The following is a 12,027-nucleotide window of genomic DNA, read 5'->3' as shown; positions in this document are numbered from 1 at the left end:
GCCAGAATGTCAGTCCATGTTGGAGCAGGTTTAGATACCGTCTAAAGTATAGATCTCAAAGTCTGTGCACAGAATTTAGCAAGGGCCTCGCACCTTCTGATGCATCAGGTAGGTGCACAATAGCATAGCCTAACCCTCTGTACTTTGGTCTATATTGATGCGGGACATAGACAGCCAGCTGATGACCAATCCATTAGTGCAATGGATGGCTGGAAGCATTTGTCTTTGCCTTTGCAATACCACAGAAGCAATGCATGGTCAATGTACAGCAATGACACACCTGTGTGAACAGCCAGGAGACCCCCCCCCCCCCCCCCATGTTCTGTTACATAGTTACATAGTTAGTACGGTCGAAAAAAGACATATGTCCATCAAGTTCAACCAGGGAATTAAGGGGTAGGGGTGTGGCGCGATATTGGGGAAGGGATGAGATTTTATATTTCTTCATAAGCATTAATCTTATTTTGTCAATTAGGAACATTCAGCACCCACCCGCTATCAAGGCAGCTGCCTATCATGTCATGCCCTACCTGCACAGGTGTGCTGGCTACTCAAATGATCCAATTAAGGAGGCCATTTAGTCAGCAGCAGCAGAAGTCCTGTGCCTGGACGCTCCAACAGCGGCCAGACACAAGCAGAAGCAGAAGCAGCAGAAGCAGCAGCAGCACCACCTTTTGTTTTTTGGCTGCAGCAGCAGCAAGGCCCACAGGGCTGGCTAGCTGGCTAGCCAGCAAGCAGGTAGCAATGAAAGTAGGAATCTTTCTTTTTAACCCTGTAAGGGGGTGGTGCACTGTACCCGAAGATACTGCCATATCGGGTCAATGCATAGGGCGACGGAAGCAAGCTTCGAAATCGGCCCCCGTTCTCAAAAATCCATTTAATATATGGTCCCCAGATAGGGGACGTATCAGATATTAAACTGATAAGAACAGATACTACACTTGATCTTAGCCAAAAGGCCGAGAAGCGATAACCGTGAAAGGGGCGGGCCCAACAAGGTGCCCTTCATGGGCACTATCACTGCTTGCTGTCAGGGAGGCTGCCAGACAATTTTCCATGCACACTCTGGGCTGGGGGGCAGTCAACCACCAGTACACACAGCAGAACCTAAACCCATACCATTATTGCTAAGCAGCAAGACAGGGGCCCATTGCACTCCCACGGGGCCTTTTTAAATGCAATCCATAACCCGGATTTGCCAGGAACCCTTCTTACTCCTCCTACTTGCATGTGACACTGGGCTTAGGATCTGCATAGGAAACACACACACAAGCACACACCTACCTTTGTTGCCTGCAGATGCCTCCTTGGCTGTCCCCAAACGGTATCAAACCAACACCCACGGGAAGCTGTAAGCATAGAGGACATGCCTGCACCCCATTGGACTTACCTGTGTGGGTTAAACCCGGGTTATTTGACAACCTATGGCGGTGATGGTTCTGCTCAGGCAGAGCAGTGCTGATGCTCCTCATAAAGCTGTCGCTGCTGTGAAGGTTCTAGGTGACATCACAAATCCCTATGGTTACATACACAACAAAGCTGGGTTGTTGTTGTTTACACTCTGCAAGGCCTGTGGAAGTGAGTGACATCATAGCACTGTAGTTCTGAGGGTTCTAGATGGATGCAACAATCTCCTGTTGCTTCTATGAAGGCCATAATAGACGACATCACCAAACAGCTCCATAGTCACATACACAGCAAAGGAGAGATGTTGTTTACACCTAGTGATGTCAGTGGTATTGAGTGACATCACAGCACAGTGCTAAGGCTCCTGGGCCTGGACACAGCAGCGGCTGCAATATCTCAACGGAGAATACGTTTATATATATGTGTGTGTGTGCGCGTATATATATATATATATATATATATATATATATATATATATATTTCTCCGCCGAAATCACTTTTAAACCCATTTCCACCTTTTTTTCCCTTCTCTTCCTCTTACTTTTTTTTCACGTTTTTTTACGTTTTTCTCCTTTTCGCCTCTTTTCTGGGCGTATTATTCTTCTTTTTCTTCTTTTTTTTCGTCTAATGCATACCCCATCAGTGCAGCAATGCTTATTCAATACCGCCAGCAGATGGAGACACTGGGGGATAATTTTCTAAGGATTTATACTGATTTTTCCTGTCTGAATTTGTCGCACAGAAAGTTGCAGGCCAAATATGTGTGACATTTCTGCGACTTTAGCTTCTAGAGCATTTTTACAACATTATACATAGGTGCTGAATACATAAAAAGCGACTGTTCAGCGACAGACAAGTCGCATCGGCTGAAAGTAGGCCAGAATGTCAGTCCATGTTGGAGCAGGTTTAGATACAGTCTAAAGTATAGATCTCAAAGTCTGTGCACAGAATTTAGCAAGGGCCTCGCACCTTCTGATGCATCAGGTAGGTGCACAATAGCATAGCCTAACCCTCTGTACTTTGGTCTATATTGATGCGGGACATAGACAGCCAGCTGATGACCAATCCATTAGTGCAATGGATGGCTGGAAGCATTTGTCTTTGCCTTTGCAATACCACAGAAGCAATGCATGGTCAATGTACAGCAATGACACACCTGTGTGAACAGCCAGGAGACCCCCCCCCCCCCCCATGTTATGTTACATAGTTACATAGTTAGTACGGTCGAAAAAAGACATATGTCCATCAAGTTCAACCAGGGAATTAAGGGGTAGGGGTGTGGCGCGATATTGGGGAAGGGATGAGATTTTATATTTCTTCATAAGCATTAATCTTATTTTGTCAATTAGGAACATTCAGCACCCACCCGCTATCAAGGCAGCTGCCTATCATGTCATGCCCTACCTGCACAGGTGTGCTGGCTACTCAAATGATCCAATTAAGGAGGCCATTTAGTCAGCAGCAGCAGAAGTCCTGTGCCTGGACGCTCCAACAGCGGCCAGACACAAGCAGAAGCAGAAGCAGCAGAAGCAGCAGCAGCACCACCTTTTGTTTTTTGGCTGCAGCAGCAGCAAGGCCCACAGGGCTGGCTAGCTGGCTAGCCAGCAAGCAGGTAGCAATGAAAGTAGGAATCTTTCTTTTTAACCCTGTAAGGGGGTGGTGCACTGTACCCGAAGATACTGCCATATCGGGTCAATGCATAGGGCGACGGAAGCAAGCTTCGAAATCGGCCCCCGTTCTCAAAAATCCATTTAATATATGGTCCCCAGATAGGGGACGTATCAGATATTAAACTGATAAGAACAGATTTTTTTTTTTTTTTTTTTTTTTTTTTTTTTTTTTAAAGCCGAGGAACGTGCTTTCGATTCACCCAAAGTGCAAGAAAAAGTGCAAACGTGTTACACTAAAAAAACGTGCACAAAGGATGCGGTCTATCGCAAGCCCTTCTCCGATAGGAGAGAGGCCCCCCAACAAACCTTACCCTTCGCCTCCGGACCAAAAGGTACCTGCGAGGTTCCAGGTTCGATGTCCCTTTTCGCCGAAGCTACTAGGAGACCACAAATGCTCCCGGCATCCCCCTTGGCGTTAGCCAAGGTATCTGCCCGCAGAGCCGATTACGGTAGGTACCCTGCGAAGCAGGAGTACCCGGGGTGTTTGCAGGGAGGTGCGGAACCTAATGGCCACACACACCTCCCCTAGACCGCCAGGAGGGACACCCAGAAGGGCTACCGCATCCTGACAAATCCTGTGAACACACAACACGCAAAAAGTGACACAGTGAGACAAAAAATAAATAAATAAGTGAATGTGTGCAGATATACTGCCCGGACATCCGGCCGGATCTATAAAAATTTCTCTGATCCTAGCCAGAAGGCCGGGAATCAAGAGGTGAGTGCCACAAGGTGAAGAGATTATGGTGCCCGTGCTTCAACTCAGTGAGCCTATTCTCCCAGTGAGTTTCGGCACCTCGGGGTCACCACTCCCCGAGGCACAAAAGTACCTCGGCTCTAGACCCTCTCAGCCTCATGGCGAGACCCGGAGGGAACAGGTCACATCGGGGCAGCCGTCGAGCTGATTCCTCAGAACCAGCCCCGGAAAGCCCTGGTACACCTGCATCCTCCATGCAGCACCCATCCCCACCAGCATGAAAACTGATAAGAACAGATACTACACTTGATCTTAGCCAAAAGGCCGAGAAGCGATAACCGTGAAAGGGGCGGGCCCAACAAGGTGCCCTTCATGGGCACTATCACTGCTTGCTGTCAGGGAGGCTGCCAGACAATTTTCCATGCACACTCTGGGCTGGGGGGCAGTCAACCACCAGTACACACAGCAGAACCTAAACCCATACCATTATTGCTAAGCAGCAAGACAGGGGCCCATTGCACTCCCACGGGGCCTTTTTAAATGCAATCCATAACCCGGATTTGCCAGGAACCCTTCTTACTCCTCCTACTTGCATGTGACACTGGGCTTAGGATCTGCATAGGAAACACACACACAAGCACACACCTACCTTTGTTGCCTGCAGATGCCTCCTTGGCTGTCCCCAAACGGTATCAAACCAACACCCACGGGAAGCTGTAAGCATAGAGGACATGCCTGCACCCCATTGGACTTACCTGTGTGGGTTAAACCCGGGTTATTTGACAACCTATGGCGGTGATGGTTCTGCTCAGGCAGAGCAGTGCTGATGCTCCTCATAAAGCTGTCGCTGCTGTGAAGGTTCTAGGTGACATCACAAATCCCTATGGTTACATACACAACAAAGCTGGGTTGTTGTTGTTTACACTCTGCAAGGCCTGTGGAAGTGAGTGACATCATAGCACTGTAGTTCTGAGGGTTCTAGATGGATGCAACAATCTCCTGTTGCTTCTATGAAGGCCATAATAGACGACATCACCAAACAGCTCCATAGTCACATACACAGCAAAGGAGAGATGTTGTTTACACCTAGTGATGTCAGTGGTATTGAGTGACATCACAGCACAGTGCTAAGGCTCCTGGGCCTGGACACAGCAGCGGCTGCAATATCTCAACGGAGAATACGTTTATATATATGTGTGTGTGTGCGCGTATATATATATATATATATATATATATATATATATATATATATATATATATTCTCCGCCGAAATCACTTTTAAACCCATTTCCACCTTTTTTTCCCTTCTCTTCCTCTTACTTTTTTTTCACGTTTTTTTACGTTTTTCTCCTTTTCGCCTCTTTTCTTGGCGTATTATTCTTCTTTTTCTTCTTTTTTTTCGTCTAATGCATACCCCATCAGTGCAGCAATGCTTATTCAATACCGCCAGCAGATGGAGACACTGGGGGATAATTTTCTAAGGATTTATACTGATTTTTCCTGTCTGAATTTGTCGCACAGAAAGTTGCAGGCCAAATATGTGTGACATTTCTGCGACTTTAGCTTCTAGAGCATTTTTACAACATTATACATAGGTGCTGAATACATAAAAAGCGACTGTTCAGCGACAGACAAGTCGCATCGGCTGAAAGTAGGTGTTACGCCGAGCGCTCCGGGTCCCCGCTCCTCCCCGGAGCGCTCGCTTCACTCTCCCCGCGGCAGCGCTCCGGTCACGTCCTCTGACCCGGGGCGCTGCGATTCCGCTGCCAGCCGGGATGCGATTCGCGATGCGGGTAGCGCCCGCTCGCGATGCGCTCTCCGTCTGTTCTGTCCCGGCGCGCGCGGCCCCGCTCCCTAGGGCGCGCGCGCGCCGGGTCTCTGCGATTTAAAGGGCCACTGCGCCGCTGATTGGTGCAGTGGTCCCAATTAGTGTGTTCACCTGTGCACTTCCCTATATCACCTCACTTCCCCTGCACTCCCTTGCCGGATCTTGTTGCCTTAGTGCCAGTGAAAGCGTTCCTTGTGTGTTCCTTGCCTGTGTTTCCAGACCTTCTGCCGTTGCCCCTGACTACGATCCTTGCTGCCTGCCCCGACCTTCTGCTACGTCCGACCTTGCTTTTGCCTACTCCCTTGTACCGCGCCTATCCCGCTTTGCGGCGGGCTCTGGTGAAAACCAGTAGTGGCTTAGAACCGGTCCACTAGCACGGTCCACGCCAATCCCTCTCTGGCACAGAGGATCCACTACCTGCCAGCCGGCATCGTGACAGTAGATCCGGCACTGGATCCCGCTGAAGTTCCTCTGCCAGTTGTCGCTGACCTCACCACGGTGGTCGCCCAGCAGTCACAACAGATAGCGCAACAAGGCCAACAGCTGTCTCAACTGACCGTTATGCTACAACAGTTACTACCACAGCTTCAGCAGTCATCTCCTCCGCCAGCTCCTGCACCTCCTCCGCAGCGAGTGGCCGCTCCTGGGATACGCTTATCCTTGCCGGATAAATTTGATGGGGACTCTAAGTTTTGCCGTGGCTTTCTTTCCCAATGTTCCCTGCATCTGGAGATGATGTCGGACCTGTTTCCCACTGAAAGGTCTAAGGTGGCTTTCGTAGTCAGCCTTCTGTCCGGAAAAGCCCTGTCATGGGCCACACCGCTCTGGGACCGCAATGACCCCGTCACTGCCTCTGTACACTCCTTCTTCTCGGAAATCCGAAGTGTCTTTGAGGAACCTGCCCGAGCCTCTTCTGCTGAGACTGCCCTGTTGAACCTGGTCCAGGGTAATTCTTCCGTTGGCGAGTATGCCGTACAATTCCGTACTCTTGCTTCAGAATTGTCCTGGAATAATGAGGCCCTCTGCGCGACCTTCAAAAAAGGCCTATCCAGCAACATTAAAGATGTTCTGGCCGCACGAGAAATTCCTGCTAATCTACATGAACTTATTCACCTAGCCACTCGCATTGACATGCGTTTTTCCGAAAGGCGTCAGGAACTCCGCCAAGATATGGACTCTGTTCGCACGAGGCGTTTCTCCTCCTCGGCTCCTCTCTCCTCTGGTCCCCTGCAATCTGTTCCTGTGCCTCCCGCCGTGGAGGCTATGCAGGTCGACCGGTCTCGCCTGACACCTCAAGAGAGGACACGACGCCGTATGGAGAACCTCTGCCTGTACTGTGCTAGTACCGAACACTTCCTAAGAGATTGTCCTATCCGTCCTCCCCGCCTGGAAAGACGTACGCTGACTCCGCACAAAGGTGAGACAGTCCTTGATGTCTACTCCGCTTCTCCACGTCTTACTGTGCCTGTGCGGATGTCTGCCTCTGCCTTCTCCTTCTCTACAGTGGCCTTCTTGGACTCAGGATCTGCAGGAAATTTTATTTTGGCCTCTCTCGTCAACAGGTTCAACATCCCGGTGACCAGTCTCGCCAGACCCCTCTACATCAATTGTGTAAATAATGAAAGATTGGACTGTACCATACGTTTCCGCATGGAGCCCCTTCTTATGAGCATCGGATCTCATCATGAGAGGATTGAACTTTTGGTCCTCCCCAATTGCACCTCGGAAATTCTCCTTGGACTTCCCTGGCTTCAACTTCATTCCCCTACCCTGGATTGGTCCACTGGGGAGATCAAGAGTTGGGGGTCCTCTTGTTCCAAGAACTGTCTAAAACCGGTTCCCAGTAACCCTTGCCGTAACTCTGTGGTTCCTCCAGTAACCGGTCTCCCTAAGGCCTATATGGACTTCGCGGATGTTTTCTGCAAAAAACAAGCTGAGACTCTACCTCCTCACAGGCCTTATGATTGCCCTATCGACCTCCTCCCGGGCACTACTCCACCCCGGGGCAGAATTTATCCTCTCTCTGCCCCAGAGACTCTTGCCATGTCCGAATACGTCCAGGAGAATCTAAAAAAGGGCTTTATCCGTAAATCCTCCTCTCCTGCCGGAGCCGGATTTTTCTTTGTGTCCAAAAAAGATGGCTCCCTACGTCCTTGCATTGACTACCGCGGTCTTAATAAAATCACGGTTAAGAACCGCTACCCCTTACCCCTCATCTCTGAACTCTTTGATCGCCTCCAAGGTGCCCACATCTTCACTAAATTGGACTTAAGAGGCGCCTATAACCTCATCCGCATCAGAGAGGGGGACGAGTGGAAAACGGCATTTAACACCAGAGATGGACACTTTGAGTATCTGGTCATGCCCTTTGGACTGTGCAACGCCCCTGCCGTCTTCCAAGACTTTGTCAATGAAATTTTTCGTGATCTGTTATACTCCTGTGTTGTTGTATATCTGGACGATATCCTAATTTTTTCTGCCAATCTAGAAGAACACCGCCAGCATGTCCGTATGGTTCTTCAGAGACTTCGTGACAACCAACTCTATGCCAAAATTGAGAAATGTCTGTTTGAATGCCAATCTCTTCCTTTTCTAGGATATTTGGTCTCTGGCCAGGGACTACAGATGGATCCAGACAAACTCTCTGCCGTCTTAGATTGGCCACGCCCCTCCGGACTCCGTGCTATCCAACGCTTTTTGGGGTTCGCCAATTATTACAGGCAATTTATTCCACATTTTTCTACCATTGTGGCTCCTATCGTGGCTTTAACCAAAAAAAATGCTGATCCCAAGTCCTGGCCTCCTCAAGCAGAAGACGCCTTTAAACGACTCAAGTCTGCCTTTTCTTCGGCTCCCGTCCTCTCCAGACCTGACCCTTCCAAACCCTTCCTATTGGAGGTTGATGCCTCCTCAGTGGGAGCTGGAGCTGTTCTTCTACAAAAAAATTCTTCCGGGCATGCTGTCACTTGTGGTTTTTTCTCTAGGACCTTCTCTCCAGCGGAGAGGAACTACTCCATCGGGGATCGAGAGCTTCTAGCCATTAAATTAGCACTTGAGGAATGGAGGCATCTGCTGGAGGGATCAAGTTCTCCTGTTATTATCTACACCGACCACAAGAACCTCTCCTACCTCCAGTCTGCCCAACGGCTGAATCCTCGCCAGGCCCGGTGGTCTCTGTTCTTTGCCCGATTTAATTTTGAGATTCACTTTCGTCCTGCCGATAAGAACATTAGGGCCGATGCTCTCTCTCGTTCCTCGGATGCCTCAGAAGTTGAACTCTCTCCGCAACACATCATTCCACCTGACTGCCTGATCTCCACTTCTCCTGCCTCCATCAGGCAGACTCCTCCAGGAAAGACCTTTGTTTCTCCTCGCCAACGCCTCGGAATCCTCAAATGGGGTCACTCCTCCCATCTCGCAGGTCATGCGGGTATCAAGAAATCTGTGCAACTCATCTCCCGCTTCTATTGGTGGCCGACTCTGGAGACGGATGTTGTGGACTTTGTGCGAGCCTGCACTATCTGTGCCCGGGATAAGACTCCTCGCCAGAAGCCCGCTGGTTTTCTTCATCCTCTGCCTGTCCCCGAACAGCCTTGGTCTCTGATTGGTATGGATTTTATTACTGATTTACCCCCTTCCTGTGGCAACACTGTTATTTGGGTGGTCGTTGATCGATTCTCCAAAATGGCACATTTCATCCCTCTTCCTGGTCTTCCTTCTGCGCCTCAGTTGGCTAAACAATTTTTTGTACACATTTTTCGTCTTCACGGGTTGCCTACGCAGATTGTCTCGGATAGAGGCGTCCAATTCGTGTCTAAATTCTGGAGGGCTCTCTGTAAACAACTCAAGATTAAATTACATTTTTCTTCTGCATATCATCCCCAGTCCAATGGACAAGTAGAAAGGATTAACCAGATCTTGGGTGATTATTTGCGACATTTTGTTTCCTCCCGCCAGGATGACTGGGCAGATCTCCTCCCATGGGCCGAATTCTCGTGTAACTTCAGGGTCTCTGAGTCTTCCTCCAAATCCCCATTTTTCGTGGTGTACGGCCGTCACCCTCTTCCCCCCCTCCCTACTCCCTTGCCCTCTGGTCTGCCCGCTGTGGATGAAATTTCTCGTGACCTTTCCATCATATGAAGAGAGATCCTGGGAACCTGAGGACAACATCCTAGACAAAAGTCTGCTCCTCAGGTTCTCAGGCTCTAAGAAGAGGGGGAGACCCAAGGGGGGGGGTACTGTTACCCCGAGCGCTCCGGGTCCCCGCTCCTCCCCGGAGCGCTCGCTTCACTCTCCCCGCGGCAGCGCTCCGGTCACGTCCTCTGACCCGGGGCGCTGCGATTCCGCTGCCAGCCGGGATGCGATTCGCGATGCGGGTAGCGCCCGCTCGCGATGCGCACCCCGGCTCCCCTACCTGACTCGCTCTCCGTCTGTTCTGTCCCGGCGCGCGCGGCCCCGCTCCCTAGGGCGCGCGCGCGCCGGGTCTCTGCGATTTAAAGGGCCACTGCGCCGCTGATTGGCGCAGTGGTCCCAATTAGTGTGTTCACCTGTGCACTTCCCTATATCACCTCACTTCCCCTGCACTCCCTTGCCGGATCTTGTTGCCTTAGTGCCAGTGAAAGCGTTCCTTGTGTGTTCCTTGCCTGTGTTTCCAGACCTTCTGCCGTTGCCCCTGACTACGATCCTTGCTGCCTGCCCCGACCTTCTGCTACGTCCGACCTTGCTTTTGCCTACTCCCTTGTAACGCGCCTATCTTCAGCAGCCAGAGAGTTGAGCCGTTGCTAGTGGATACGACCTGGTCACTACCGCCGCAGCAAGACCATCCCGCTTTGCGGCGGGCTCTGGTGAAAACCAGTAGTGGCTTAGAACCGGTCCACTAGCACGGTCCACGCCAATCCCTCTCTGGCACAGAGGATCCACTACCTGCCAGCCGGCATCGTGACAGTAGGCCAGAATGTCAGTCCATGTTGGAGCAGGTTTAGATACAGTCTAAAGTATAGATCTCAAAGTCTGTGCACAGAATTTAGCAAGGGCCTCGCACCTTCTGATGCATCAGGTAGGTGCACAATAGCATAGCCTAACCCTCTGTACTTTGGTCTATATTGATGCGGGACATAGACAGCCAGCTGATGACCAATCCATTAGTGCAATGGATGGCTGGAAGCATTTGTCTTTGCCTTTGCAATACCACAGAAGCAATGCATGGTCAATGTACAGCAATGACACACCTGTGTGAACAGCCAGGAGACCCCCCCCCCCCCCCATGTTATGTTACATAGTTACATAGTTAGTACGGTCGAAAAAAGACATATGTCCATCAAGTTCAACCAGGGAATTAAGGGGTAGGGGTGTGGCGCGATATTGGGGAAGGGATGAGATTTTATATTTCTTCATAAGCATTAATCTTATTTTGTCAATTAGGAACATTCAGCACCCACCCGCTATCAAGGCAGCTGCCTATCATGTCATGCCCTACCTGCACAGGTGTGCTGGCTACTCAAATGATCCAATTAAGGAGGCCATTTAGTCAGCAGCAGCAGAAGTCCTGTGCCTGGACGCTCCAACAGCGGCCAGACACAAGCAGAAGCAGAAGCAGCAGAAGCAGCAGCAGCACCACCTTTTGTTTTTTGGCTGCAGCAGCAGCAAGGCCCACAGGGCTGGCTAGCTGGCTAGCCAGCAAGCAGGTAGCAATGAAAGTAGGAATCTTTCTTTTTAACCCTGTAAGGGGGTGGTGCACTGTACCCGAAGATACTGCCATATCGGGTCAATGCATAGGGCGACGGAAGCAAGCTTCGAAATCGGCCCCCGTTCTCAAAAATCCATTTAATATATGGTCCCCAGATAGGGGACGTATCAGATATTAAACTGAAAAGAACAGATTTTTTTTTTTTTTTTTTTTTTTTTTTTTTTTTTTTCCTCAGTTACAGACTATTGTTCAAGCGATCATCAGGTCACCTACCAAAACTCATCACTTCTAAACAAAGTCTGAAAAAACATCATGCGGAAAAATATCTCAATAAGAAAACTATAAGAGAAGCACAAATTCAAAACCTTGATCAGGATACTTACAACTTTCTCCATTCCTTGTATCTCCAAATCTTTTCAGCCTCTTCCTCTCCCATTCTCTTCTTGTCAAATAGAAAAATAATAAACAACCTTCCAAAAAAAAGTCTCTTCAACTCCCTTGGAGAAATACACACATTTTTAAAAACAAGCAGGTTTCTAGAATCCCATAAAACTTCTTTAAAAACAGAAAATACAATCCAGCTTTCACGTGTGTCCTCTCTCCTGCTAAAATCCTGACCAATAAAAATCTTCTCAAAATTAAAATCAACATATCCCGTGATTGCAGAAAAAAACCTCTGTAGAAGCATAAAAAATTCTCTTGCATAAAAACAGTTCCAAAATAAGTGCACTGTATCCTC

The 12,027-nt window shown here is 49.4% G+C and overlaps 2 non-coding genes and 2 pseudogenes across 2 annotated transcripts; all 4 read right to left on the bottom strand.

Moving 5' to 3' along the window:
* Positions 1–780: 780 nt before the first annotated feature.
* Positions 781–971, bottom strand: LOC130342504 (U2 spliceosomal RNA). The gene has a single exon (XR_008882131.1). It is a non-coding gene; the product is annotated as a U2 spliceosomal RNA (small nuclear RNA).
* A 2,090-nt stretch (positions 972–3,061) lies between these two features.
* LOC130342553 (U2 spliceosomal RNA) lies at positions 3,062–3,258 on the bottom strand. The gene has a single exon (XR_008882174.1). It is a non-coding gene; the product is annotated as a U2 spliceosomal RNA (small nuclear RNA).
* A 692-nt stretch (positions 3,259–3,950) lies between these two features.
* On the bottom strand, positions 3,951–4,110 carry LOC130342495 (U2 spliceosomal RNA; annotated as a pseudogene).
* Positions 4,111–11,328: 7,218 nt separating this feature from the next.
* LOC130342491 (U2 spliceosomal RNA) lies at positions 11,329–11,546 on the bottom strand (annotated as a pseudogene).
* Positions 11,547–12,027: the final 481 nt, after the last annotated feature.

Source organism: Hyla sarda, unplaced genomic scaffold (genome assembly GCF_029499605.1).
Source record: "Hyla sarda isolate aHylSar1 unplaced genomic scaffold, aHylSar1.hap1 scaffold_651, whole genome shotgun sequence".
Lineage (NCBI taxonomy): Eukaryota > Metazoa > Chordata > Amphibia > Anura > Hylidae > Hyla > Hyla sarda.
The sequence above is the reverse complement of the archived record's forward strand: the minus strand, read 5'-3'. Positions and strand labels throughout refer to the sequence as shown.